The sequence below is a fragment of the Gobius niger genome (genome assembly GCF_951799975.1).
Source record: "Gobius niger genome assembly, chromosome: 21".
NCBI lineage: Eukaryota > Metazoa > Chordata > Actinopteri > Gobiiformes > Gobiidae > Gobius > Gobius niger.
This window is the reverse complement of record NC_136872.1, coordinates 3,378,372-3,392,513: the sequence shown is the minus strand read 5'-3', so window position 1 is coordinate 3,392,513 and position 14,142 is coordinate 3,378,372. Positions and strand designations below refer to the sequence as shown.

At 41.3% G+C, this 14,142-nt stretch overlaps 2 long non-coding RNA genes across 2 annotated transcripts in view; one reads left to right on the top strand and one right to left on the bottom strand.

The window, feature by feature from the left end:
* The window catches only part of LOC306980328, a 252,639-nt gene that overhangs the window by 77,433 nt on the left and 161,064 nt on the right, over positions 1-14,142 (bottom strand). The gene's annotated exons all lie outside the window — the stretch shown is intronic.
* Positions 1-14,142, top strand: part of LOC306980322 — a 172,641-nt gene that overhangs the window by 128,398 nt on the left and 30,101 nt on the right. Inside the window, exon 3 of the long non-coding RNA XR_013794004.1 lies at positions 12,723-12,944. This is a non-coding gene — a long non-coding RNA (uncharacterized lncRNA). The remainder of the gene's footprint in view (positions 1-12,722; positions 12,945-14,142) is intronic.

Genomic DNA, 14,142 nt, shown 5'->3' with positions numbered 1-14,142 from the left:
CGATTTCTTCTATTTTCAGAAGCTTACAAGTAAAGTGGACACAGGCTCTTTCTCTCGCTTTCTTTCTTCTCTATCTCTCTTTCTTTCTCATTCTCTCTTGCTTTCTCTCTCTCTCTTTCTTTCTTCTCTTTCTTTCTCTCTCTCTCTCTTTCTTTCTCTCTTTCTCCTTCTCTCTTGCTTTCTTTCTTTCTCTCTCTTCTCTATCTCTCTTGCTTTCTCTCTCTTTCTTTCTTCTCTTTCTTTCTCTCTCTCTCTTTCTTTCTCTCTCTCTCTTTCTTTCTTTCTCTCTCTTTCTCTCTTCCTCTCTCTCTCTCTCTCTCTTTCTTTCTTTCTGTCTCTTTCTCTCTCTCTTTCTTTCTTTCTCTCTTTCTTTCTTTCTTTCTTTCTCTCTCTCTCTTTCTTCTCTTTCTTTCTCTCTCTCTCTTTCTTTCTTTCTCCTCTCTTGCTTTCTCTCTCTTCTCTCTCTTTCTTTCTCTCTCTCTCTCTCTCTTTCTTTCTCTCTCTCTCTTTCTTTCTTTCTCCTTCTCTCTTTCTTTCTTTCTCTCTCTCTTTCTTTCTTTCTTTCTTCTCTTTCTTTCTTTCTCTCTCTCTCTTTCTTTCTTTCTCTCTCTTTCTTTCTTTCTCTCTCTCTCTCTTTCTTTCTCTCTCTCTCTTTCTTTCTTTCTCCTTCTCTCTTTCTTTCTTTCTCTCTTTCTTTCTTTCTTCTCTTTCTTTCTTTCTCTCTCTCTTTCTTTCTTTCTCTCTCTTTCTTTCTTTCTCTTTCTCTCTCTTTCTTCTCTTCCTTCTCTCTATCTTTCTTTCTTTCTGTCATCCTTTCTCTTGCTCTTTCTCTCTTCTTTCATTTTCTCTCTTTCTTTCTCTCTCTCTCTCTCTCTTTGTTTTTCTTTCTCTCTTTTTTTCTCTTTCTCTCTTCTTTCTTTCTCTCTCTCTCTCTCTCTTTGTTTTTCTCTTTCTCTCTTCTTTCTTTCTCTCTCTTTCTCTCTTTGTTTTTCTTTCTCTCTTTCTCTCTTCTTCCTTTCTCTCTCTCTCTCTCTCTCTTTGTTTTTCTCTTTCTCTCTTCTTTCTTTCTCTCTCTTTCTCTCTTTGTTTTTCTTTCTCTCTCTCTCTCTTTGTTTTTCTTTCTCTCTTTCTCTCTTCTTCCTTTCTCTCTCTCTCTCTTTGTTTTTCTCTCTCTTTCTCTCTGTTTCCTCCTGCCCTCTCTTCTCTTCTCCAGTCTTGTCTCCTGAAGACCACATCGATTTTTCTGAGGTCTTACACCTGCAGACCTTCTCAGCGCCTGCCGACAAAAGCCTGTTGACTTCATCGTCCTCATCGCTGTACATGATGAGAGCTAACGTCTCTCCTCCCCTAAAACGAAATGAAAAAACACTGGATTGAGCTTTGTTGCCGCCTGACTCTGGCAGCTTCTCCCACACATGGTGATCACCTGCTGCACACTGAATGGAGCTAAGACTGCGGTGTAAGCTGGTTTAGTCTGAGGTCGGAGATATGGCGTAATAAATCAGGAGGGTTTTAATGGGCGGAATGTGACACGCGTGTTTGGAGAGTCGGCGTAAAAGCACTGACGGCTCCATAAAGCTGCGCACACTCAATTATCGCTGATTGTCTAAGCAAACAACACGAGCCCTAGGGCTGCTGGGATGTTCTCATCGCAGCCGTGGAAAGAAATGCATGGAGGAAGGAGGAGGAATGACTGTGAGATGGAATGGAAGCAAGAGCATCAGAAGACATAAACTTTTACACGCTAACTCTTCATTCAGATTATAAAATCTCCAAAGATCTGCACAAGGGTGTCCTCGGGCCCCAAGCAACACTTCACAGGTGGCCTTATTTTATATTTAATTCTATTCAGGCCACTCGATACATAATAGACTAGGAACCAGTGCCCCTCGTGAGAATAGAAGTCACATGAAATCCTTTCAATGGAAACAAGAAGCCATTAAAGAAGCCATGACTCATTAAAGCAGCTCCATCGTCCTCAGGAATACTCTATCAAAGGGGTTTTCATTGTAAGGCTGTGCATAATGAGCTGGCCCTTGACAATTAGGGGGCCCCCGAGCTGTTGCCTTCCTTGTGTAATGGCAAGCTACGCCCCTGTCGATGGTTGTTGGGCAGTAACTAAATACTTGTGTTAAGAATATATGGTTGGAATAAGGGCAGCTCGATTATAGGGAAAAAAATGATCATGATTATTTTGGTCGTCATTGATATCCTAAAAGAAAAAACTATTACTAAAAATCTGTCTTTGCACAGTTATAAAAGTACATATTATGTGAGCTATGCCTCCGTTGGACATTGTGCTGCTCCCACTGTGACACCTGTGGGTGTCAGCTGGGTCCGCTGGGTCCGCTGGCCGTCATCGATCGGAAAGTCTCTGTGGATGTCCTGTAGTTTCTTTTCACAAAGCGGGTCAACAAAAAATCATTGCATCCCAGTCCCCGTCCCTTTAAGTGCACTTTAAGCACGTTCAGGCCAGCATTGTAAATAAGGCCAGACACTGCAGGTCAATCAGGAAAGTTTTTACATTTAGAGATATGTGCTTGAAACTTTTGACTTCTAGATTACAAACATACAAATATGAGGGAAATATGTATTGCAAGGTTTTTTTTAAATTGTATTTTTGATTGTGTTTTGGTGTTGCTGTTTATTTGCTTATTTATATGGATCCCATTAGCTGAGAGCAATAAGCAGTCATTCCAAAACAGCATTTAGAAATGAATACATATATTTCCATGATACAATAAAACATTCAGAAACCATTTAGGAGCAAACAGACTCATGTGTCGACACACAAACATCAGATTATTTTTAAATAATGCCTTGTTTCAACACATTTCCAAAACTACACCAAAAATATACTGTATAATTAAAGGGTAACCATATATTTTAATAATAATAATAATGCTTCGGTTTTATATAGCGCTTTTCTGGACTCTCAAAGATGCTTTACATTGCACTATTCATTCACTCCATACTTGGTGGTGGTAAGCTACTATTGTAGCCACAGCTGCCCTGGGGTAATCTGACGGAAGCGAGGCAACCCCTCCGACCATCACCAACCACTCACTCACTCACTCACTACATTCTCTAGGCTTCCTGGTGTTACCAAACGGTCTCCCATCCAAGTACCGACCAGGCCCTTCCTGCTTAGCTTCCAAGGATTGGGCAGAGCAAAGGCGGTATGGCCACCGGTATACGCCACCTTTAACGATACTTGGTTTACGATACCGACCCCTGCAGGTACTTGAGCACTTGGCAGGGGGTGTTTGGAGTGAGCAGAATTTCAATATAACTTTCAAAGAAAAGTTAGTTCTAATTAGTTTTTCAAACTACATTTCGAACATAACACTCTCCTAAATACCGAATAATATGTTAAGTTGTTTGTTAAAATGTTGGCACGATCCTCGAGTATAAATTAATGCCTCAAGGTTTTAAAACCACTGATCTAGATGTTGTCACCACATCTCTCGTATAAATCTCTGCAGAAACATTGAATCAGTTCAATAATTAAACTTTATTGTGAAGATTTGTTTTTGTTTCCCAGTGAAATGTTTGTGTTTAAAGACCAAACTGGCCCATAACCTGAACATTTAAAGGGACAGGCCACCATTTTTACATACTGAGATATGCTCTTACCTGAGCTTAGACGAGTTGATGCGTACCTCTCTGGTCTTTGTGCGTGCGCTCAGTCACGCAAAACGACCAAAGATGTTGTTAGCATTTGGCCTCTCCCAATGTATTCCTACAGCTCCAAACGGGGTGAAGTTAGAAGCGACCAAGCTCTTCCACGGGCACAAAGACCAGACAGGTACACATCAACTCGTCTAAGCTCAGGTAAGAACATATCTCAGTATGTAAACATGGTGGCCTGTTCCTTTAAAAGAATCCAGTTTGTGTCGAAAGGGAAAAATGATGTGGGATATAGTTTACAGTAACATTACAACATGGTTAAAGGCCAAAAAAGTTGATATTTAATTTTGAGCAGCAGATTCCGCCCTATCTGCGAGTGTGCGTCTCTGAGAAATGTCTGGATGAATCATAGCCTCTCAGGCCGAGTGCTTCCAAAAAAAAAAAGAGGAAAAAAAAGAAAAAGGCAAGCATCAAACGCACGGCTCATTGTGGAGAATCACACAGCCTGTCACTGCTCCCGGCCCGCCGCTATAACAGCCCGCTCTGCCAACTCCTTCTCACACACATTTACACTGAAAGCTGTTAGCCGCGGCTGGGGTAGCAGGTGCTCGCGTGGCATGGCGGAGCGCGCTGGGCGCAGAGGCCACACGCTGACGGGGAGGACACCGCCAGCTTTCTGCCTTCTACCTGGCAACCGCCGACTACTGCTCTTCATTCAGTGACGAGCACAGTCTTTGGACGAAAGTGTGCTGGAGTTTTGGAGTCCACAATAACAAAGTCAATCTATGTTTCACACTTTCTCCGTCTGGGAAAATAGAACGTAGTCTATTTAGAACAGTGTCCTATCAGCTGAGAAAAACTGTAATCAGACAAAGAGTTAGAGGCGGGGATGACGTGGACTAGACTGGACTGGAAAGGACAACATTTCAAACCAAATGGTCTTGGTTTTACAAAGATGATTTGGTTGTCAATTCGCAGAGATATTGAAACGGAATTACTTTCAAACTCTTGTTCCATGAAGCTGTTCTTCAGTTGGATCTTTTTTTGTTTTGTAATTGATGTGTTTGAAACTGGTCTTTCTCTTGCAAATGAGATGTTGAGTTGCAAAAGACTGCAAAGGATTCATAATAAATAAAACATGACCAAAGCTATGACAAAGTTATACAAGTGTTTAAAGGGCCTATATCATGCAAAATCGACTTTTTGGAGCTTTTAGCCATGTTGTTAAGCTATTAAGTGTGAGTGTCTTTTGGCTTCACTCACGCAGTTCTCAGCAATCCTCCTGAATCCTGCTCTCTGAGCAGCTGCTCCGCCCTCTGCTGGAAAACCACTGACTTGTGACACTCTGACGTTTTTTACGTCATAGTGTCAAACAGGAAGAGCCCAAAAAAAAAAGCGCTGCCCCCGTGGACAAAACAAACACACCCCCTGAGTGTCTGAACAGATGTCATGTTTGCGCTGAAAGTTGTGAAGAAGGAGCTCTTTCTAATAATATAATGTCACGGAGAAGAGGCCACTCTGGGATTCAGCGACTTTCAGCCAAAATTGTGTTTTTCTGTCTCTGATGGATGTTTGGTGAACCTTCGCCAGAATCAAAGAGGATTAACTTTTATAACCAACACGATGGAGCGGCCAGGACAGAGTGGTGAGTCAATAAAAACATGTGTTAGCGTGTGTGTTAGCGCGTGCTGCTTATAACTGCATTGTGAAGTAACTTCACTTATTGCTGTGATATTTATATTTCTTACTGCTAATAATGCATGGGCAGATTAGCACAGAGAGAGGGGGCGGAGTTAACTGAATCAAAGCGTCACGTCTTCTGGGTTTGCAAAATACCCCCAGAAAATACTTATATTTTTCACAAAAATAGTACTCCATAGTGGTCAAGGTACAATATATCATATGAATGCCTATACTTTACTTTGGAATGGCTAAAATAACATGTAACATTACAGATTAGGGTGCTTCCTCGTACTATGTAAAAAAAAAAAGTTTTAAATCTGCTTTCCTCCAACCCTGCATTACATGATGCTTGTTATAGAGAAGCTGTAAAAAAAGTTTTAGCTGAAAATATTGATATTTAGGACTTGCTCAACTCTATTGAAGTTTTTACCTTTTAAGTCACATGGCGCCAATCCAAGATTCAGACATTTTTATTACTTTCAATTAAATCAAAACAAGCTCAACTATATACGGTCTAAAAAGACTACAGTTTTGGTGTCAGGTGGTAAAACCGATGTAAATATTGGAAAATATTACTTTAGTTTAAAAGTCTTCAGTTGTTTTAAAAGAAAATGTTTACCCATGCTAACAAATGCTAACGCTAATGCAAGGGTCCACATAAAAGCCAATTTAATTTGAAATTAGTTGCTAATGTCAGGTGGTGCAACTGCAAAAAACAGCAAATAACCATCTGAAAAATATAGGGATGCACCGATCCAACACTGGTATAAGTTATCAGAGTCAAAACTAGAAAAAAAAATCAGATATTGGTTTAAAACATCCGATACTGAACCGATCACTGTTTTGGGCTGACACCGAGCACTCTGTCCGTGGTCCTCTGGTTTTATTGCTGATTCCAGCATCAGTCAGTTACAAATTACTGATGAAATGTTCAGAGGAGAAAGGCTGTCTAAGATACACTTGGCAAAGATTTGACCCTTGTACAATTTTTTTGGAAACTATTTAAATTTTAGAGAAAACTCCACCTGACACTTTTTATACAGAGAAGCTACAAATACATCAAAATACATTTAAATACTTGTTAAATGTTATTTAACAAACAAAACTTGTTTAAACACAAAATTATCGACTCAAAAATATGCATGCATCAGTTTTGAAAAAACTTTTTGAAAATATGCTTTTAGACCCTAATACAACAAATCCATCCATTTTCTTCCACTTTTCCGTTGCCGGGTTGTGGGGGCAGCTGTTGGAGCTGCACGAGCCCCTATGGCTCCTCCTGCAGGTGGCGGGTCCACAGAAGGACGGCCTCATGGTTCTGACCGGGCCTGTTGGTCTCTCATAAGGGGCTTCTGACCCGCTCTTTGTCTGACCCGTCACCTAGGACCAGTTTGCCCTGGGAGACCCTACTGGGGCACGAAGCCTGTGACAACAGAGCTCCAGGATCATTCGATTCTATTATTTATATTTTTGAACATTAAATCGCATTGAGCAAGTTCTAAATATTCTTTGAATTAAATAATATTTTGGCTACTGAATCTTTATATGACCCATAGGTGCATCCCTATATTTTTTAGATGGTAATTTGGTGTTTTTTGCAATTGCACCACCTGACATTAGCAACTAATTTCAAATTAAATTGGCTTTTATGTGGACTCTTGCATTAGCGTTAGCATTAGTTAGCTTGGGTAAACATTTTCTTTTAAAACAACTGAAGACTTTTAAACTAAAGAAATATTTTCCAATATTTACATCGGTTTTACCACCTGACACCAAAACTGTAGTCTTTTTAGACCATATATAGTTGAGCTTGTTTTGATTTAATTGAAAGTAATATAAATGTCTGAATCTTGGATTGGCGCCATGTGACTTAAAAGGTAAAAACTTCAATAGAGTTGAGCAAGTCCTAAATATCAATATTTTCAGCTAAAACTTTTTTTTACAGCTTCTCTATAACAAGCATCATGTAATGCAGGGTTGGAGAACACTGCCCTGAAACTTTCATTTTTTAGAAGCACCCTATTACAGATCCTTTGAAGTTGTTGGAATTATTGGTCAATTTTCAGTTCTTTAAAGGGGCTAGATGCAAGTTAGCCATTTTATACTCACTACTGCCACCTCAGGTCATACATGTAACTGCACCTTCTATGTTAAGCTCGTGCATCACGGCACTTCAGACCCGAAGAAATTTGAGTGACAGTGCAGGATTTTAGAGGCAGTTGTGGTGAACAGGTCTGAGCTCATTCTACACATTAGGACATTACTGGAACATGTAGGTGGAGGAAAATACATTATTTTAACATGTTTAAGCTCCGTATAGTCCCTTTAAAGCCAAGGATGTATTAGAGAAGCTTTGAATTGAAACTTTGTACCTGACTATCTGTGGTGCCCCTGCTCGTGTGTGGTGTCAGCACAAATATGGTGTGTGATATGTTGATATGTTACCAGTTTTAGAGGTCGTCATATCCTAATTCTGTTTCAGTGACGCCACTCCGCTTTTGAAAACTGCTGAAATGGCTTTTGTCCATGTGCGGATGAGAAGGATGGCGAAGCCTTGGATGCATTATCCAAACATATGGGGGGTGTTTAGCCTGGCTAATCCAGCCGATTGAATCATAGCTGTTTAATTCAATCAGATGGAGGACAAGAAATTGCAGAAGAATTGTTGCAGGGAGAGGATAGCAATGGGGAGAATACACAACATAAATGAGTCATCCACACTGGAGCAATTAGCCCAACAAAACGGATCCTGATGTCTGTTTTTCTGTGGTTCCAATTCTCTGTGACCATGTCTGTGATGGGCGCTATGCAAATAAAGCTCTTCCTCTGCATAATTCCGGTGTTTAAGTTAAAAGAGTGCATTTGATAAGTGCTTCTACATTCACCTTCGAAGGGAAAACACACCTCCTCATCGCAACCTTTGGGCCCAATCAGGCAGTTTAGAAATGTTAGAATGTGAGATAATACATGTCAGGTTATATATTATAAAGTCTGACCTCTGTGCTAATGTGTCCAAAAGTGATTAAAGCCTGAATAAACTGTATTACCGGCCCTTTAATAAAGCATGATGCGAATCAATCAGGCGTCGGCGTTAGTCCCTGAAAGCCCTTTTTTGGGCCGCAGCTTTTGTTTTGTGATCCCTTTCGCTATTGCTCACTCCATTCCCCTCCTCTGGGTGCCATTTGGGACTCAGATATACACAACGCTCAATACATATCCACTTGCCTCCTAAATCCCCCTCCCCGTGTGTACTCTAAGTCACTTTTTCCCCCCCTCCCTTTTAGTTTGTGGCCCTCTCGCCTCACACAAAGGACAAATCCCTCGCTCTAAAGTCCATAATCTTTATAGCGGCGGATGAGGAGAATATGCCCTCGGAGGACCGCTAAAAGACGAACATAAAGTTCCGCTGGCTCGTGGGATTGTTAATCAGGCTAATTGAACACAATTACGACGCGATTGGACGAACGGTACGGCCCATTTTGACCTTGCACCATATGTTTGCAAACCCAAGCCAAGGCTGGAGTGCAATAACACCATTTGGACATGCTATGGAGAGTTTTCAGAGGCTCGCAGGCAGAAATACGACAATGGCAACGTTCATTGTATTAAGTTTTGAGATCATGGGTTGGGCAACGTTTGAAGAAGAAGAAGAAATGAATGGTCTTAAAGAGAGTAATAGTATATTTATGTATTAACAGCATACATATTTCACACTATGGTGATTTCTAAATAAAATGTATGACTTAATGTAATATCTAAGAACGTCTGTGACATTTATTTGAAGGAAATGGGGCCTGGAAGGTCCATCCCAAGGAAAAGTTAAATAAATCATGGCCTCCTCCCTTATTCTGGTTCATTTTAGGTGTTCTTGCCTATTTTTAGCGGCTCTTCATCATCACATGAATACACTCTATGAGTTTACATAGTTTTTCACCCATTCCAACCTCATGAAGCCACTTTAAAGGGATTATACGGAGTTTAAAAATCCTGCATGTTCCAGTAATGTCCTAATGTGTAGAATGAGCTCAGACCTGTTCACCACAACTGCCTCTAAAATCCTGCCCTGTCACTCAAAAAGGTGTTACTTCAGGTCCAAAATGCCGTCATGCACGAGCTTAATATAGAACCTGCAGTTACGCATAAGACCTGAGGTGGCAGTAGTGAGTGTAAAGTGACCAACTTGCTTCTAGTCCCTTCAAAGAGCCACATATGGCCCTTGAGATGGGGGTTGCCTATGCATGCATGTACAATTGTTGGGTGACATATGATTAAAGATTATTATAATACACAGTAATTAAATGCATAATGCATTAAAACAAATTAGCATACATATTTAACAACATATATAAAAACATAAGGCAGTTGCAGTAAATGTTTTGTTTCTGTTTAATCCATGATCGCAAATTTGGTTCCTATCAAGAATCACAACTTGATACGTCTCCCCAAAATCGTCCAGCCCTGTGTGTCTTCTTTTAAATCCGCCTTATGGTCTCTCGCCACCCTCCTCTTCAGAAATCCAGCTCGGCGGACCATGGGAGCGGATCAAACGAGCTGTCTTATTCATTTTTCATGGAGCCGCAGTGAGGAAGAGGAGGGAGGAGGAGTGGAAAAAACAACAGAGTAACCCAGTTCTCTATAGCTCTAACGCAGGAGGCGGCCGAACATGCATAAAAACCACGGGCCTGTAATTGCCTGGGATGGTGCAGCGGAGAGCAGGGGGCCCGGAGGCAGGCGCAAACACAAGAGGCGAGATGGGGCACCCTTGACGCGTGCCGCAACATGCCACCATACGTTGACAAATCTCCGCCAATTGTTGTGCATAAATATGTCTGGAGATATGCAAGTCCACCGGCTTGTTTTCACATGCCTCATAGATTAAAGGATTTTGATGGCTTGGATTATAATGTGGTTATAACCACAGAATCCTGATCTATTTAATAAACTTACTTTAACTTCCATTTTGTTTGGATTGCTTCATTGCTGAGTTGAAAGTTTCAGAAAGATCTAAAGTCAAGGTGATAGAATATGTAGGGATTATGTATCTCACATGTGTCACATATTAAAACCATCTCAGTGTCACATCAGAAGAAATTAGGGATTAGGGATTATACTGTGTAGAGATTTAGAAATAGCTTCATGGCAGCTTTGAATCTCTTTTTTTTGCGGTAGGATCTGAGCTGTTTGTGTTTATTCTCGACTGGCCCTTATAGATCCTGTTCAGACGTGGACGTTGTCGTGATCTTGTGCAGGTAAAAGAGTATGAGCTCAGGAGCGGTCAGACACTTTGATATCTGTCGATGTTGACCAAAAAGTAATATATTCAAAATAACTCTTCTTTCATTTAAAGAAACGCTTACATTATATTTTGTATCGACTTTTTGGCTTAAAATATATGTGGGCGAGGAGTTTGAGAGTAGATCTTTCCATGCATCTATGATTCTGAATGGCAGAACATGGAATGGTTGAGTTTTCTCTGTAGTTGCTCTGGTGTCTTGTTCTTCCAAACCTGCTGGTCTGGTTGGCCTGTAGTGGTGGCGCGGAAAGTCGCAGCGGCTAAGAACCAATGTGATATTCATGATCTCCCGGAATATCTGAATGAGCACTTTTAATCACGTTATTCATCATAGGTGAAGGGAGGCTGTAGAATGGGAAACATAGAAAGTTACTTGTAAATATCGGCTGGGTGGCATTGATTTTAATCTGTAAAGCAATTTGATAAGCTTTAAAAATGTGGCTAATCAAACCAAAAAAGTAAGGAGCAACTCTTTCACTGTAAAACTCGACAATAGCTAATTAATAAAATGCGTAAAATAGACATAACTTAACCCTGCGTAAAGGCTGTATGCCTGATTATTTTGTTTGTTTATTTAAAACAGGGGTCACAGGGGGTTTATTTAAAACAGGGGGCTAATCTCCATTAGCCCTTGAGACTTTTTCTAAAAAATATTATGGTTCAATTTCTTGCATCTTGATGTTAGAGATACAGTTATTTGTGTTGTTGAGACTCATGAATTTGTCTCATTATACGCTTCATAGTCTCTAATTAAACAGTTTCACTTTAAAGCAGTACTAAGTCACTCTTCCCCCTAAAGGCCATAAGCGCAACTGCAGGTGTAGTAGCAAGTTACGATTTTTTAATTTATTAATTGTCTTGGAGAGTAGACAGGAAAGGCGAAGGGAGAGAGGGTTAATGTGCATCCAATTATACAATAGAAATATTTTTTTTCACTCAAACTTGGCTGTAAATACTGTTTAAAGTGACGTTAGCCCGCAGTTAGCTTTGCCCGTTAGCATGTTAGCTTCTTCTTCGTGATTACATTAGTGTGTATTGCTTTCTCCGCACCGGGGGCAGTCAAGTTGCAAACATGGTTTTCTGGCCAGAGACACCAGGGGGAGATGAAAGACCCTCCAATCATCCCATAAACACTTGTATTACCCCCACAGGGACTACGGGGAGGATTTATTAAGGTAAATAAGTTACTTAGTACTGCTTTAAGTCTTCAAGATATTATTTTCAACTGGTAGACCTTGAACAACTTAAAGTCCTTTTAAGTATACGGAGTTTAAAAATGTTAAAATTAGGTATTTTCCTCCCCCTACATGTTCCAGCCATGTCCTAATGTGTAGAATGCACGAGCTTAATATAGAAGCTGCAGTTACACGTATGACCTGAGGTGGCAGTAGTGAGTATAAAATGGCCAACTTGCATCGAGCCTCTTTAATGCTGGGCTTAGCTGACTTTTTGTACAGACTTTTTGTAAGATAGAATTTGCAAATGATTGCAATTTATTGTGGGGGTTGTCCCTCCGCTTCACTTTATCATCCCTGAAAGCCGTGCGCGGGTGTGAAACGTTCACATAATTAATTTGCTTAAACAATCTGAATATGCAGAAGGTATTGTGAGAGCGAGAAATGAGTCTGAAACTAAAAATGTCATTGTTTGAACAGGAAAAAAACTGGTACCTCGGCTGTAATGCGCTTTAATCACCCTTGGCTCTAAAAAGGTTGGTGATCCCTGATCCGCACATTTGAATTTGTTCTTGTGGTCCCACACTCTTTTCACACTTTTCTAGCATCTCAATTCTTCACAGGGATGTTAGCATGTTTCGCAACCTTCGGGGAGCACATCTATCACAGTAATGTTGTCAACAACTAGTGCACGATCAATAAAAATGATTAGATGCACTGCACAAAAGTCGCTTTTACAATATCCAGGTACAAAGAGTCTCTCTCTGACTCTCCCCAAACAAGTCCAATCAGTTCTAGTGCAGCCTCTTGTCATTAAGCTTTCAAATTAGCAATGGATGATAAAACGTGCGCTTGTTTTCCAGATCAGGTTCTGCTGTAGTTGTAGTGTCTTTTTTTTTGCATTACCTTTAACCTTTTGTGTCTTCTGTTTCTTTCTTTAGGTGATCTCTGATGCCGCCATTGCCCCGTCTCCCGCCACCGCCACAGCTCATGGGAGAAGGCGCACGAAGCAGCCACAGGCACTGATACGCGGCGGCATCAGACCCCCCGCTGTCATCTGAAAACCCACCCCGAGAATCCCCCATCTCATCCCCCGTCTTGAATAGAGAAGGATAAGACCCGCCAGACTGACAGCCAAAAGACCAAAGTGTTTGAGAAAGTCGGTAAGAAAGCAGAAAAGTTTTTTCCGCTGCGTTTTTACAGGAAGCTGCTGTTTTTCGGGGGCTGCCAGTCCAAACAGACCTCATTCAGTCAATCACTCCCCCGACAGACCGGCGCATAGGCACTTCGCAACACCTCCACCGCTTTCTGGCTACTGTGGACCAGGGCGCTTTGAAGTAAAAGCCGCTCTTTACTTCACAGCTCTGTAATGACATGGTAATACAAGGGAATTTACATGTTTTCAAGAAAATATTATTTACCTTTTATTTTATAGTATGAAACATTTCAGACTGGTAGTATTACTGTCTATACTGGTCTCTGCTTCTATCAGGCCATCCCTACCTTGTTATGGGACTTTTAGCTGCCTATTCAACTTTAAGAGGCTCAGCCCGGACCAGAGACTCTAGAGCCTGGGCAGCGGGCCATAGACATTTTAACAAAAGCTGCGCAAACTTTGTGTGGATGGCTTCCCCCGCCTCACACCCGTGGCCGCTGCCGTGTACCGGGACACCGGGACTCACCTGGGTCTGTGTGAGGCCCTGCTCCGTGGTCTGGCTGGTTGGAGCGCTGAGTCTGTGGACCGTATTCTGTGACGCGAGTAACCCGGGCGTCAAACAAATCCTTCAACAGCACCCAGTGGCGTAGCAAGAATGTTGGTAGGGGGCCCTCTGATGGCCGCCATGTGTACTGCGCACTGGGAGAGAGGACGTCTCGTGGGCAGGAGCGGGTCACCTGACAACTCCCATAATGCAGTTCTCTGCATAAGTTTCCCTCAGAACAGAAGCTGAGGTTCTTAAGTCATGAGTGTTAAAATACACTGGTTTCACTTTAGAAATATAATCTGGTGGAGACGTGAGTAAAAAGTCTGTCCACTGCTCATTATAAGTTAACATTATAGGGAACCATGACTCACTAAAGCAGCAGCAGGATGCTAATATATAGGCTATTTAGGTATACAGCTTATTTAAAGGGGCTAGATGCAAGCTCGTCATTTTATACTCACAACTTCTATATTAAGCTCGTGCATGACGGCACTTCGGACCCGAATTAACACCTTTTTGAGTGACAGTGCAGGATTTTAGAGGCAGTTGTGGTGAACAGGTCTGAGCTCATTCTACACATTAGGACATTGCTGGAACATGCAGGGGGAGGAACATACATAATTTTAACATCTCAAAACTCTGTATGGTCCCTTTAATA